The sequence below is a fragment of the Culex pipiens genome, chromosome 3, assembly GCF_016801865.2.
Source record: "Culex pipiens pallens isolate TS chromosome 3, TS_CPP_V2, whole genome shotgun sequence".
Lineage (NCBI taxonomy): Eukaryota > Metazoa > Arthropoda > Insecta > Diptera > Culicidae > Culex > Culex pipiens.
The window spans coordinates 71,385,541-71,401,547 of record NC_068939.1 but is presented as its reverse complement, the minus strand read 5'-3'; the positions used below and the strand labels follow the sequence as shown (position 1 = coordinate 71,401,547).

Sequence of the window (16,007 nt, the reverse complement as noted above, 5' to 3'; positions counted from 1 at the left end):
GGCAAATTGAAAACAGAGTCTGTGAACCAAAACTTGTGTTTCCAAAAAATCAAATCGACAATCAAACTTACTTTCCAAATAATGAGGTTGCCTTAAAAATATTTTTATTGGAAAGATTGGAAAGTCGTGCGATACTTTCTTTTTTTGACTTGGACAATGGAGGCATATTTGCTGAGCTATAGTTATTGAAAAATTTGACGATATTTTAGAGATGTAAAGCAAACTTAATTTTAATTCAATTCTTCTGAAGCAAATTGATTGGATTTTTTTTGATCTTTTCGAATATTTTCAGGGGTTTGAAAAATGTCTTTTATCAACAATAAATCAATTCTAGGGGACTGAGCAATTCTCTACGAAATAACCCTTTTTCATTTTTTTTTTAAATTTCAATCTATTATCTGTATAAGGAATGTGCTAATCGATTTGGTGTCTTTGGCAAAGTTGTAGGTACGGATGAGGACCATCGAAAAAAATGAGACCCGGCAATTATTTTGGTGATTTAAAAAAAAACTGAACCGAACCGAGCACCAAAGCTTCTTATCACGGTGCTCCCAACGCTTCTTCCTTTTCTGTAGATTCAGAACTGTATTGTTGTTTGAACACTACGTGCTCAAACTCAATCTAATTCAACGAATCATCACTACGGTAAACGTTACGCAGTACGTCTGGCCACTTTAACGTTTGTGATAGTTCAATGCAAATGTACAAATGTAGAAATGTTAATAAATGACAAGAATAGTTCTATGTGTAATCTAACCTAAGGCACTCTCCAGGATCCCTTGAAAAGATTGGCTGCACTAGGGTTTGATTAGATTAGATTAGAATGAAAAAATATTTTCAAAAAATGCTACATTAATTTATTTTTATATTTTTATATGTTGAGGGAACATAAAATTCCATCTTTTCAAAAAAGGCACAAAATCTTTGACTTCCTAATCTAATGACTTTTTTTTTCAATATTGATTTTAATCAAATCAAAAAGCTATATAACAATTATTTTTGGCTTCACTTTGAATATTAAATCAAATTTGCAGTTAAAATGTTCTTTAGTAAAATTTTGATAAAGGGCACAGCTATATCAATAGGCATTTTTATGTATTTTTTAAAATATGTCGCTGTTTTCCATTTTTTGTAAACAGTGACAAATTTTGAGCATTTTTGAAAAAAAATTAAGGAGCTAAGAAAATTTCCTGCATTTTACTTTTAAATTTAGTTGCTTTTAACAGTGAATTTTTTTTTCGAAATGTTAGCACTTATTTTGGACATTTGCAAATGCTGGGCTAGATTATAAAATTATGAAATATGTTTTATTTAAAAATGCAGAAAATGTTGTTTCAATTTTGAACAATTAAAATCGAACAATTAGTCTCGAGATATTGAGGCTGATTCTAGAATTAAGAAATCAATTTATAGTGGCAAACGTAATTTACAAAATCACTAAAAACACATTTTTCCACGTATATTTTTTTCGGTGTATTCTTTATCCATAATTGTTTGCCGAAATACCAAATTGATCAATAAATTCTTTCAAAAGATGCAAATGAATATTCAAATACCATTTTTGTATGGACAAATTTGCATGAATATTTTATGCACAAACTGATGATTATTTGTGACAAGGTAGCTAGAAATTTTTTGAAAAGATCCAAATTTTTTTGAAAAGATTCAAAAACCAGCCTCATATACACAGCAAAAAATCCGATTGTAAAATCGCATGCAAAGGCATGCACATCATCTTTGTGAGCAAAAGCATGTAATATTGTATGAGAAAACGTGTACACAAAAAGCATGTACCGAAAAAAATCAGGTCTGCTCACCATAAAAATAAACATCAATCCGGCAAGAGTCATATTCAGATTACCAAGTCCGCGCCCCAACCCACACGGCTACCTGTGTTTTTTTTTTTACAAAATGACGCTTTTTGATTGATACGACTGGGATTTTTGTGTAGCACTCCAAAGCTTTTTGGATATTGCACCCTTGGACAAAATTGTAGGATATTGAATTCATGAATTAATTTCACAATTAAGTACATTTGGACGAGACCTGCGCCATCGTCGGGAAAATCCAGTAGCGATGTTTAGTCAATGCAATTTCTCGATTTTCCCGTACAATCTTCAACGCCTAATAGCGACCCCTAAACCTTAACCATTGTTGTTCAAAATTGGCAAAAATGCTTAATTTTGCCTATAGAATTGAGCCGCGGGGTAACCCTAATGCCCATTTGTAGGGTTAGTGAAATTTCACGATTTCGCGGACAGCGTGAAATCCGCGAAATTTGGCTTTTTCCGCGAAATCCCGTGAAATTTTATGTTTGTGTGAAACTGCAACGATTTTTCTCAAAATATTTTATAAAACTCAAATAGGAATGAAAATAATAGAACTAGAGTAGAATTAAGCAAGTGGATACCCTTGTTCAATTATACTAATATAGGGTTATTGAATTTTGACGATTTCGCGGATGATGTCAAATTCTTGAAATTTAGCAATTTTTTTTTCATATGAGATCGTAATAAATATTTCTACCACAGAGGTTATTTATGTAATTTCAATTGATAAGCTATGTTTGAACCATTTGAAGAATTATTCAGATTTTTCAGTTTTTTAGAAACTAACTAAATTTAGTATTATTTTCATTCTCTGTATTAAAAATGTTTCTACTATTTTATTTGAAAAGTATAATTTTAAATCCACAGCACCTAAAATTTCTGCACCTAAAAGGACCTAATAAAAACAAGTTATGAATAGCAGAAAAATAATTTCAAACGAAATTTAAAGATTCAAGATTTGTTTAAATCAAAATAAAATGAAGAGTATTTTTTATCTTCAAAATCACATTTGAAAAACATTTCAGATTTTTTTCAGAGTCCTGTTTAATTTTAACGTTATTATTTGGGTGGATGATTCCCGTGAAAGTTAAAAAATTCCACCTTTTTTGTTTTCTGTTCTCATTCTGATTACAAATTTCGATTTCGTTACAAATTATTGTATTTTTGCCTATTGATTTTAAATTAACTTTTTGAAATGAGATGAATACCTTAAAAATTATTTTGAATGGGTTAAATGTCGCAGAAAATTCAAACAATTTTATTCATTTTGGCTGGACAAGATTGTCAAATCTTGCTTTGATATGAAATTCAAAAACTAACTTAATCCACCTATGTGGTTGGAGCCTTCCTCACAACAATGGCTGTACACAAGTTTCATCTATTTTTTAGATCCGGCTTCCAAAAAGTACATCGCTATCACTTAAGTGGCCATATCTCGAGACAGGGTTGCCAAATCTTCAATGTTTTGGGCTCGTTGGAAAGGTTTTTTGATAACCTAACCAACGATGGGTCAGATGATGGACCCGGACATAGTTTACATACATTTAAGTGAGATCCGGCTTCAAAAAAGTATATCAATATCACTTAAGTGGCCATATCTCGAGACAGGGTTGCCAGATATTCAATGTTTTGGACTCGTTGGAAAGGTCTTTTGATAACCTAACCAACGATGGGTCGGATGATGGACCCGGACATAGTTTACATACATTTAAGGGTGATCCGGCTTCAAAAAAGTACATCAATATCACTTAAGTGGCCATATCTCGAGATAGGGTTGCCAGATCTTCAATGTTTTAGACTCGTTGGAAAGGTCTTTTGATTACCTAACCATCGATGGGTCGGATGGTGGATCCGGACATAGTTTACATACATTTAAGTGAGATCCGGCTTCAAAAAAGTATATCAATATCACTTAAGTGGCCATATCTCGAGACAGGGTTGCCAGATCTTCAATGTTTTGAACTCGTTAGAAAGGTCTTTTGATAACCTAACCAACGATGGGTCGGATGATGGACCCGGACATAGTTTACATACAGTTAAGCGAGATCCAAATATATATGAAAACACATTTTTATACATAACTTTTGAACTACTTATCGAACTTCAATCTGTATAAAACTCGATCTATGGGACCCTAAACCAAGTCGAAAGCAACAAGTTCGGGTCAAATCGGTTCAGCCAGTGCCGAGAAACATGAGCTAGTTTGTTGGTCACATACATACATACACACACACATACACACACACATACACACACACATACACACAGACATTTGTTCAGTGTTCGATTCTGAGTCGATATGTATACATGAAGGTGGGTCTACGATGTTTTTATACGAAGTTCATTTTTAGAGCAGGATTATAGCCTTACCTCAGTGAGGAAGGCAAAAAATGTAAACTGGTAAAACAGAAGAAAATCAGCTAAAACTTTTTAGCTTCATTCGTCGAATATTAAAAAAGCAGTTCAATAAATGAGAATAGTTACGCATGCCCTACATTATGTTTCAAAATATACAAAGAGCCATAAACTAGTTGAGAACTTTTATGAAAATTGGAGATTTTTTTTGAGTCACGTTCAAATTTAGTGAATTTTCTTTAGTTTAGTGAAGAATAATGTATAATGAAGCTTAAAAAGTAGTTTCTGTGATTTAAACCTAAGATTTTCGGGGTTATTTTAACATTTTCCACGTTCCGCGAAATTTGCGTGAAATTTGGTGTTTTGAATTTGAGGTCCCCGTGAAATTTGCTATTTTCTAGCGTGAAAAATCACTAAGCCTACCCATTTGTATTGTTGTCACCGTACTGTACATTGGACATACAATAAAATGAATGCGTCAAGATTTTGAATTGAATAACAAATTTATCTTAACCAAGAACTTTTACAGTTTGTCATAAAAGATGGTTAATTTTTAACAGTTTTAAAGTACTTACAAGAAATTTATCCGACAGAAATAGTACATACCTGAAAAAATAAAACAACACGATTAGTTAGTATTTTTAAATTAAATCAAAACAATTTCATAGGTTGAGGAACTGAGAAAAAATGTTTGAATACAGAATAAAGAGATTTGCTGAACGATACCAGCCTTCAAAAAAACTTTTGGGCTCAACCGGGATTTGAACCCGGGACCTCTCGCACCCAAAGCGAGAATCATACCCCTAGACCATTGAGCCACTTATATTTTATATGAATTGTAATCTCGAAAAAAAAAACGCTTTGCTTTTTACTCTTTGCCAGTTCTTGTTCGGTTTCGCTTCAATACCCGTGTGAAGAGCAATGTTTATTTTGTGCTTGGAATAAAACTTTATCAAATCTGAAATTAAAGAGAAGGGAAAAGTGTAACCAAGCGGCTCAATGGGCTAGGGGTATGATTTTCGCTTCGGGTGCGAGAGGTCCCGGGTTCAAATCCCGGTTGAGCCCGTTTTTTTTAAATCTCCCATCACCACTAGCTGGGTTGGAATTTTGCTCAAACCACTTCGTGATCCCGCGGCGCGAACGCCGAAATTACGATAACCGCAATCAATTGGCCCCAAAAATCGGCACGCCACCAGTTTCACACACGTCGTCCGCGATCGCAATCGTCACGAAATCAGACAGAGTCGTATATAAAATTGAACCCCAATCATAAAACCTGCCGCCCAATCATAGCCCACGGGCGTACACGATCGCCGCGCGTTGGACTTTTGTTGGCCCACAAAACATCTCAACCAACATCGGTGGTTGTTTTTTGGTTCCCATAAAAAGAACCTGCCCAGGGGGGGCATCTTAAGCCAGCAAAAAATAGTAGCAATTTATATCACTCTATCTAATGTCGACTTAGCGAGATCAGCGCATTTTTATCACTAAGAATGTCAACTTGGCGCGATTACGGTTCCCCCTCGATTTCGTGAAACGATTGATTGGATGACAAAAGTTTGGACGGCGACGGAACATGGCCCCGGGGCATGGGGATCGGAGCTGCACTAAATTGCGACTAAACGTTAGCCGCAAGACCCGTTTCCTGACACTTTTTTTTTGCAATGACAGTTTTTTTTTTGCTCTGCGAGCATGTTTTGACACAGATATCACGATACAGATATTGGATATCCACCTGACCCGTTGCGAGCGTGATAACTTGGGAGAAGGAAACGCTGAACGCTGTAGATTGGTTCAGTTTTGAACACGATCAGGACACCGTAACCTCAATTATCCTATAAAACCTTTACGAACCTCACTCCCTACAATCTTAAAGATCTACGAAGATTCTAGCCCTCGAACCAGTCTACCGCAAATTCCTCGCTAACCCTGTACCTGTGCACCAAGCGCAATTAGCTATGATGGCTTGTCAACTTCTGTGCGCTAACGCTCTCTAACGCCAACACTCGTCCCGTGGACAGCTCGACGGTCATGTTTCCCCCACCGAACCTCCAAGAATCCCGCGCGCGCGCTCGTGACAGAGGATCAGCCGCGGGAGTGAAAACTCTTGTCAGTCTGACACCCTCTCTTCCCGCGGGACCCGGACGGGACACGGCGCGCAAAAAAAACAAACAAGCACCACATTATCGGGCGGTCTGCGCGGAGTTCCCTCGTGCACCGAACACGAACGACCAGAGATAAAGACTTGAACTTGAACATGAATAAAGGGATTAAATAAATTAATAGCGACAGCGACCTACAAGACGACTCTCGGTGGGGCCCCGCCTTGGACCTCCAGAAGAACCCAGCAACTCTCGCGCGAACGAGAAGAACAATTGGCTAATGACAGGGGACAGCTCTCCAGACAGCGCTCTGCGCAGGGAAAGGGGGACGAACATTATGGTTGTAATAAGACCTCTCGTCCACCCTGGTGCGGAAGATCCGGAGATCCGCAGTGTCATCAATGGAGGAGGATTCGCAGAAAATTGCAGGTCTCTCTTGCCTGCATCTTGGTGGTGCAAGACTGACTGAAGAACTAGGGCTGACGAAGACGACAACGACGACGACGGTGTGGTCGCGCAGGTCTTGCTTGTGACCTGTGAGCGGAGAAGACGATGAAGAGGATGACATCGGACCCAGCGGCGACAGGAAGGAGATTATGGGACATAAAGCAGTATAAACGAAATATTTAGGATGATTGCGTTGTGGGAGGAAGGAAAGAGGTGACGGTGAGGAATTTGATATTGCTCGAGTAGTGGAGTTGTCCAGGATATGATCTCTTTTTGAAAGTTTGACCAAGCTTATATTAAGCCTAGCCTAAAGTGAATTAAGGTTATGTTTGTGAACAACAATTGCTTTATTTTCAGATTTTGCCACCTTTTCTTATTAAGTAATGTGGTTTTTCGAATTACTAAATTAGGAAAGGATGCAAAATTTTTAATATAAAGGAATTTTGAACTTTTTTACTAATTTTTTTGGACCAATTTTGAAGGAAGGGCGATATAAATGTTAGAAAAAATAGCAACGGCTTTAACTGTAATTTTTTTTAAAGATAAGCGTTATTTCTTATTACGTATTTTGAATTTTCTTAAGTATGTTTTGATTTGAGCAATTTTAGTAGTTCAAGTTCTATAAATATGGGTCATTCCAGGTCAACTGAGTACACTTTTGGACTCGACCTTCACCGATTTGGACCAAACTTGAAGGGAACGTTTATCTATCCATAATTAACAGAAATCCCAAGTTTGGTGGTGATTGGACCATCCCTCTATTTTTGGCACCGTCCTCTTTTTTGACGATTTTCTTAAAAACTTTTTTTTTCTTTTAATCATAACTTTGCAAATACTTAAGCAAAAGACTTTCTATAGGTTGCATTTCATAGAAAATTGTCCAAGGAATTCGATAAAAATAAATGTGAACCCTTAAATGCCCACTAATATTATATTTTAACGTTTTTAGTAATAAAATTCAGTGTTGACCAATTCCCTATACTTTTATTTGTTTTATTTTACCACCATCGTGTTCCCCGGACAATTTTACATAAGAATCAATGTAGACCTCAAACTAAAATGAACTATTGGCAAGATACAGCGATTTAACTGAAAAAAAGTTTAATTTTACGCAGCACTCGGAAGTACATCGTGTACTTAACAACAAAAAGGGATGAATCCCACATAGTTCGGTTTTTATATGTGAGAAACTTATTTCGGATTTGAATTCATAGGACAGAATGCAGCGCAAAATCAAACTTTTTCCAGTAAAATCGCTGTATCTCGCCAACAGTTCATTTTAGTTTCAGGTCTACATTGATTATTATGTAAAATTGTCCGAGAAACACGATGGTGATAAATTAAAACAAATAAAAATATAAGCAATAGGTCAAAACTGAATTTTAAAGCTTAAAACGTTAAAATATAATATTAATGGGGATTTAAAGGTCAAAATTTTATTTTTATCGAATTCCTTGGACAATTTTCTATAACATGTAACCTGTAAAAAGTCTTTTGCTCAAATAGTTGCAAAGTTATGATTAAAAGAAAAAAAAGTTTTTCAGAAAATCGTCAAAAAGAGGGCGGTGCCAAAATTAGAGGGAAGGTCCAATCAGCACCAAACTTAAGATTTCTGTTCACTATCAATAGATGAAAGTTTCCTACAAGTTTGGTCCAAATCGGTGAATGTAATTATTTTTAAAAATATATTCAAAATGTTCAAGTATTTAAAAAAAAGTTTATTTACTTTTTTTTTGTTTTACAGGCGAGTAGGCATACTACTTTTGAAAAATGTTTTATTGTTCCGAATCAAGAGGCATTCAATCCCAATGAGAATTATGGCTTTAGGATTCGAACTGACGACCATTGAGTTGCGAGACCAACCGCCGACCAGCGGCCTTACCGGAGCAGGCTTGGTTTTGGTGTGTGGCTTTTTTTTCTCAAATTTCTCTTCGCCTAATGTTTTGTTTGGCAACAATGTTTCTTCAAGTACAACACCACACACTTTCGCGGCACCATTTGTTCGAAATGCAAATTTGGGCTTTTTTTTTGTTGCTGCTTCTTTAGACCACCGAAAACCGCCGAACTCGTTATACAACAGTCAACAGCCACCGACAAGTGTGCCAGCCAGCCAGAAGTACTGGGCCTCCCATACCCTACCCGGTTCAGTGCCAGGCAAGACTCACACAAGATAAATTATGCCACCACTATCTGGTACGGGTTGTGTGCACTATGCCGAAGACTGACCGCGGCCAAATCGCTAAAGAGTTTCAAGTTGGAAGCAGAGAGAATAGACTGGACAACGTTGAAATCTTTACAAAATTTCAATTTGTAACGAATTTGGCAGGATTTGGAGACCAAACTAATTGGAAGTTTAAGCAGTGTTGCCAATTTAACTATTAATTTCAAATTGAGATAACTGTTGTCGATTTCGTGTTTCAGTGCTACCAGTTCCAGATTTCCCTTGCCAGTCTATACCTACAGCATCCCAAGCTGGTCCACCATCTCTCGTCCAAAGAGACCTACGCAGTTGTTTATTTTCTCACGCTTGTCTTGCCTGGCTGCCACCGGCTCTGGCCGGCCACTTACGCCTCAAGTTTGCTTTATTTTGACAAAAAAAAGTTTTACAAACGCGACATCGCGACAAGCCACTTCAGGAACAAGTGGGTCGAAGTGGGTACAGTGAGTGAGAGTGGCCACTGGACCAAGCTGGACCGCACACTTGAAGGTGGTGGTCCGAAAGAGGGCCCTGTCAATGCGGGGTTTGGGTGAAATGTTCCGAGCAGGTTCGGACAGTTGGGGTTCGCTGGAATGTTGATCAAAACACGAAATGACTTTGTTTCTATGACCGGGTTGTGTCCAGAAATAAGTATTTGATAGTGTGTAATAGCTACCTTAAACTTTTCAGCGAACCATTTTACCCCATGAACCTCAACCACTTTAAGGTACCAGCTTCCTGGTATCGTTACGTTCATTCATTTCTTCCACCTTGTGCTCTAGAATCGGTAGGAAGGTTGAGGTATGGAATGCTTCCGTCAATAAGCTTGTTTACTGCAAGGTATCTTGTCACTGCTGGCCGTTTTGGTAACAAAAACGGGCTTTACGCTCGATCTTTTGTCGGTCGATATGTCACTATAATCGCATATTTTGCGCTCTGATTCGACCACGCAGCGGGTTGACAACCATAAAGCAGGCAAGTGCGCGCAATGTTGATAAATTTGTCCATTAGCGAATGCGATTTACAGCTCTACGGAATTTGTGGGCAACCCGAGTGGGAGTTTTTAAGTGGTGATTGACACTATCAATCTCCAATATAAATTTGAGCAACGTTGAGTACTTTCGATTTACACCAATTGAGTATAGGGTACATCGCCCCGTTTTAGGCCAAGTTTTCATTTTTGACCTAATCTAATGAATAATGTAACTGATATTGAAAATTATTCCTCCTGATTTAATATAAATTTTTAAATAAAATTTAATTTTGACAATTGTTAATCTTATAGCAAGGGTTATAGGACAAGAACCAACATGTATTCAAATGTTTTGGATAAGTTACACACTGCAGTTATAACTTATAAGTCGAAATTAGATCCATTAAGGGGTTGCATACATGTAAATCGACAAAAAAAGTCAGAGGTTGGTGTAAGCAACTTTTTTTTTGGTGAAGACTCGTTAAACCAGTCCTGTGTGCATGACGAAGGCCGATTTAAAAAAAAAACTTATTTAAAAAAAGAAAAAAAAAATAGTTTTGCTTTCATATAAAAAATCGTCAGTTCTTGGTGTTTCGAGTAGTGCGTCCATCCCGGGAATTCCCGGGACAAAAATCCTGGGATTTTCCTTAAACCGGGAATTCCCGAATCCCGGGATTTTTTAAATTTTGTTCCGAGAATCCCCGAAATTCAAAAAAATCCATCTTTGGACTGGAAATTCAGATTTGGTTGTGGAAAAAAGTGACAGTTTAATACTAAGTAATCGATAAGAATTTTAAACCATTAGCAAATTTGTATTCGGCATATGGGTCATTCCATCTCAACTGTGCACGAAAAAGTGCAAATTTGAAAATTACCCTCTCCGATCCTGCTCAAATTTGGCAGAGCTGTTGATAATATCAAAACATGCAAGAATCCCGAATTTCATCCAAATCGGACCACCCCCTCCATTTTTGTACCTCCCCAAAAAATCGACTTTCTGGCGATTTTTGACCAAACCTCCTAGTTTCAAACGGCGATAGCTCAGGAACCACAAATCTTAGAAGGTCGGTCTAAAACTCAATTTTGAAGGAAATTGGACGTAGAATCCATTTCCGTGATCAAAATGGTGATTAATTTATTTTTTTCTACCTGTATTGCGCAATTGAAAACTTTAAACGGCCGTATCTCAAAACACCCCAACTTATTTTTTTGATTTGACCTCACCATCGTGTTCCCCGGCCAATTTTACATAAGAATCACTTATCGACAGAAATGAATATGTTTCGTTCCAGAGATATCGAATTTTAATGTTTTGTGTTTTCGAGATTACCTACATTAGCTTCATTCGCCGCATCTGCTAGAAGCACACAGGCGGGCTGATCAATAACTGCTACCTGGCGTTTTGGGGGATGATTAATTTAATTTATATTTTTTATAATTTTACGCAAATATTTATTCAAATGGCTTATTGGGGAAATTCTCATATGATTGGTAGGTTAAGTCCTCGCTCCTAGTTTCGCCCAATTTGCTCATATTCACTATTTAAACAACAAATTTTGCAAAACTTTTGATAGAAACTTGCTTGTTCACTTCTTATTGAGCTATTTATCACTCGATTTCAGTTGAAAACGCTTTTAATCAGCTGTAATTGAATGCCAAAGCGCTGATATGGCAACATTAGAGGAACACTGGAATTAGATGCTGTTCCTCTACCTTGATCAATCTATTTTTGTGAAAGGAATATTTATTGGGTTATTTTCAATGCACCGTTTTTTACGTGTTGCTAACCGTTTTAGAGTAACTCCGAGGCCATGACTAGGGCCTTTATCATGGGCGGTAGCAAAATAGTGCCATTCAGCAAAAACCCCAAAACCTGCTTTATTATTATTATTATTAAAGTTTATTATTGACACTATCCCATAATTTGGCTAATATGATTTATGGTTTAAAAGATTGTTCATATTAAATCAATTTTTATATTGTGAGCCAGCTCCATTTGATTAAAAGATGATTTTGGTTGGTACATTTAATTGAAAAAAATCCTTATACGTGAGGACAGCAGCCGTATTGTGTTCTAAGAATCAAAGAATGATAGAAGAAAAACAACACTTTTGTTCGGACGGTGTCGAAATCATCGCAGCGGAATTAGCCGCTTTGCAGCAGATCAAATGTGATTTTCTTACATTTTTCAGTTTTATACTTTCCGGAAATCCTTTTCCTACTCCTTGTGATCGTCTTTACTAGAGTACAACGTATCAACAAATTGTAATCATTTAAATTCATATTTTATACTCAATAATGTATCGTGCACTTATTGTTCAGTGTTACTAACAAGATTAATTGCATTTTCCTGCTCGCTCCGTCGGAATCCAATTCTGCCCTTTACTGTGTGTCGTTATTGCACTGTCCTGTGAGTTACACAGAAATTCACTTCATTAATTTTTTTGAGCAGATAAATATTCGCGATTTAACTCCAGTTTCCTACAGTGTTATACAGTTAATTTTTGCCCAATTTGATAAAGATTATTTATGATGAAATATTATTTCAATAAATGACCAGGTAGCAGTTATTGATCAGCCCGCCTGTGTGCTTCTAGCAGATGCGGCGAATGAAGCTGATGTAGGTAATCTCGAAAACACAAAACTTTAAAATTCGATATCTCTGGAACGAGACATATTCATTTCTGACGATAAGTGATTCTTATGTAAAATTGGCCGGGGAACACGATGGTGAGGTCAAATAAAAAAAATAAATTGGGGTGTTTTGAGAGACGGCCGCTTAAAGTTTTCAATTGCGCAATACAGGTAGAAAAAATAAATTAATCACCATTTTGATCACAGAAATGGATTCTACGTCCAATTTCCTTCAAAATTGAGTTTTAGACCGACCTTCTAAGATGTGTGGTTCCTGAGCTATCGCCGTTTGAAGCTAAGAGGATTGGTCAAAAATCGCCAAAAAGTCGATTTTTTGGGGAGGTACAAAAATGGAGGGGGTGGTCCGATTTGGATGAAATTCGGGATTCTTGCTTGTTTTGATAGTATCAACAGCTCTGCCAAATTTGAGCAGGATCGGAGAGGGTAATTTTCAAATGCTGTTCCGCTTCAGATGGAATGACCCATATATAAACATTTATTTGGCTTATAAGGGAAAATTATAAAATTTATGTTTATGGATCCGCAAAAGCCTAGCACTTTAAATATTTTCCATTTAATTTTATTTATTTTTCAAATATTTAATTCAATGATGATTTTAACCTTGAAAAAAATCATATTAAATTATTTTTCATTAAACACCGGCATCTGGAGCAAATTAGGTCAATAGTAACGAATTAACACTGGAACACCCAACGCATGTCCAACTTATATAGACGCCCAAGCCTCCCAAAAAAGTTGGAACGGCAACTTCAACTCGCTGGTTCTCGGGCATAACTCAATAAATCGGGACGATTCTTGTTTCCAGCGATTTGTAAGAATGATTAGATTATTCTAAATTTTTGCAGAACTTGATATGGACAAGCCTGTAATTTCTGCGACCGAAAACATCGTGCCACCTTTTTTAAAACGACTGCCTCCGCGGAATTTTTGGCGATTTTTTTTTACACGCGAAAAAAAATTAGAAGCATCGCAAAAATTAAAGATTTGATCAATTTGAGTTCTGCAAAGTTTTAGAATAATCTATTAGACAACCTAACAAATCTCTAGAAAGAAGAATCATTTTGATTGGTTGAGTTATACTCGAGAACCAGCGAGTTGAAATTACCGTTCCAAATTTTTTGGAGCCTTGGGCGTTGGAATGTTAGGACAGCTATTTAAGGCTCTGGAAGGCATCACTCCAGATCGGCCATTTGGCGGCCATGTTTGTTCTATAAAAAACATTCAAATCTTGATTCAGAATATTTCAATCAAAAAATGGGTTCTTTGTGTTGTTTGTAGAAGCATTTTACACATCGTGGTCGAATACCGATGCAAAAAGAGCTTTGTTTACCAATGGCTTTTACGGCTTTTTGAAAACTCACCCGAGATTTTTTTCATTTCAATCTACTATTTCTGGACCCTGTAATCAGAATCATCATTGACAGTCATTGCCCCAAAAGTGAAAGACACCTTCTATGACCTTGAGCCAATATTTTTTGCATAATTTTCTGATATTTGTTTTTATTAACAAAACAATTAGAACACCGATTTTCATTTTTTTGCTCAAAAATATCCTGTACCTATAAAGACTTCAGTCCCGATTTTCCCCAGTTGGCAGTAGTGACTTAAAGAAAATTCATCAAATATCGCAAGTAACATTTTTTTCCCAGGAGTTCTACAAGAGCTCTTCAAGATAGCTACAGCATAGCAGTTTGGACCGCTGTAGGATAAAATTCTCTTCAAAACTTCTTTAGGAGTTTGGAAGAGCCTTTGAAGAGAGTTTTATCCTACCGCGTTCCAAACTGCTATGCTGTAGCTATCTTGAAGAGCTCTTGTAGAACTCCTGAAAAAAAATGTTACTTGGGATGTTTTATACAAAACATGAAATTCTTACTTTTCTTAAATTTTACATTAGATGGTTTCATTTTATTTGTTTTCGTTTCTTGTTTTTAACAATTTCAATGAAATTTGTTAAGCTTTTGTAAACATATTATATCAAAAAATCAAAGAAATTAAATAACAAGAATTTTATGATCAATAATATGATATAATTTGAATCACATTGGATTAAAAATCATGATTCATTAAAAATCCAAAGCACAACAAAGAACAAAAAAAATTTTTTTAACTGGCTAAAATCTACTGTTCATGTTCAGATTGTTGTTTAGATTATTACCAATTAACAGTAATAAGCTAATATTCTATTATTGTTAGCTTGAAAAACATAACAAACTTAATGAAAACGTAGATGAGCAGTTCTCTAGGATTTCGGTCATTCGATTTTTTTTGTATTTTTTAATCCGACTGAAACATTTTTGGTGCCTTCGGTATGCCCAAAGAAGCCATTTTGCATCATTAGTTTGTCCATATAATTTTCCATACAAATTTGGCAGCTGTCCATACAAAAATGATGTATGAAAATTCAAAAATTTGTATCTTTTGAAGGAATTTTTTGATCGATTTGGTGTCTTCGGCAAAGTTGTAGGTATGGATACGGACTACACTGGAAAAAAATGATACTCGGTAAAAAAAAATTTGTGATTTTTTTATTTAACTTTTTATCAGTAAAATTTGATTTGCAAAAAAACACTATTTTTAATTTTTTTTTATTTTTTGATGTGTTTTAGAGGACATAAAATGCCAACTTTTCAGAAATTTCCAGGTTGTGCAAAAAATCATTGTCCGAGTTATGAGTTTTTTAATCAATACTGATTTTTCAAAAAATCGAAATATTGGTCGCAAAATTTTTTCAACTTCATTTTTCGATGTAAAATCAAATTTGCAATCAAAAAGTACTTCAGTAAAATTTTGATAAAGTGCACCGTTTTCAAGTTAAATCCATATTTAGGTGACTTTTTTGAAAATTGTGGCAGTTTTTCATTTTTTTTAATTAGTGCACATGTTTGCACACTTTTGGAAAAAATATTTTTGAAAAGCTGAGAAAATTCTCTATATTTTGCTTCTTCGGACTTTGTTGATACGACCTTTAGTTGCTGAGATATTGCAATGCAAAGGCTAAAAAATAGGAAAATTGATGTTTTCTAAGTCTCACCCAAACAGCCCACCATTTTTTAATGTCGATATCTCAGCAACTAATGGTCCGATTTTCAATGATAATATATGAAACATTTGTGAAATTTTTCGATCTTTTCGAAAACATTATTTTCAAAATTTTCAAATCAAGACTAACATTTCAAAAGGGCCAAACATTCAATATTACGCCCTTTTAAAATGTTAGTCTTGTTTTGAAAATTTTGAAAATAATGTTTTCGAAAAGATCGGAAAATTTCACAAATGTTTCATATATTATCATTGAAAATCGGACCATTAGTTGCTGAGATATCGACATTAAAAAATGGTGGGCTGTTTGAGTGAGACTTACAAAACATCAATTTTCCTGTTTTTAAACCTTTGCATTGCAATATCTCAGCAACTAAAGGTCGTATCAACAAAGTCCGAAGAAGCAAAAT

General features: G+C 35.8%; 1 protein-coding gene and 2 non-coding genes across 3 annotated transcripts in view; 1 reads left to right on the top strand and 2 right to left on the bottom strand.

The window, feature by feature from the left end:
- The window catches only part of LOC120419526 (dendritic arbor reduction protein 1-like), a 200,997-nt gene that overhangs the window by 46,171 nt on the left and 138,819 nt on the right, over window positions 1-16,007 (bottom strand). The window lies entirely within an intron of this gene.
- On the bottom strand, window positions 4,931-5,002 carry Trnap-ugg (transfer RNA proline (anticodon UGG)). Its single transcript has one exon. It is a non-coding gene; the product is annotated as a tRNA-Pro (tRNA).
- Trnap-cgg (transfer RNA proline (anticodon CGG)) lies at window positions 5,178-5,249 on the top strand. The gene has a single exon. It is a non-coding gene; the product is annotated as a tRNA-Pro (tRNA).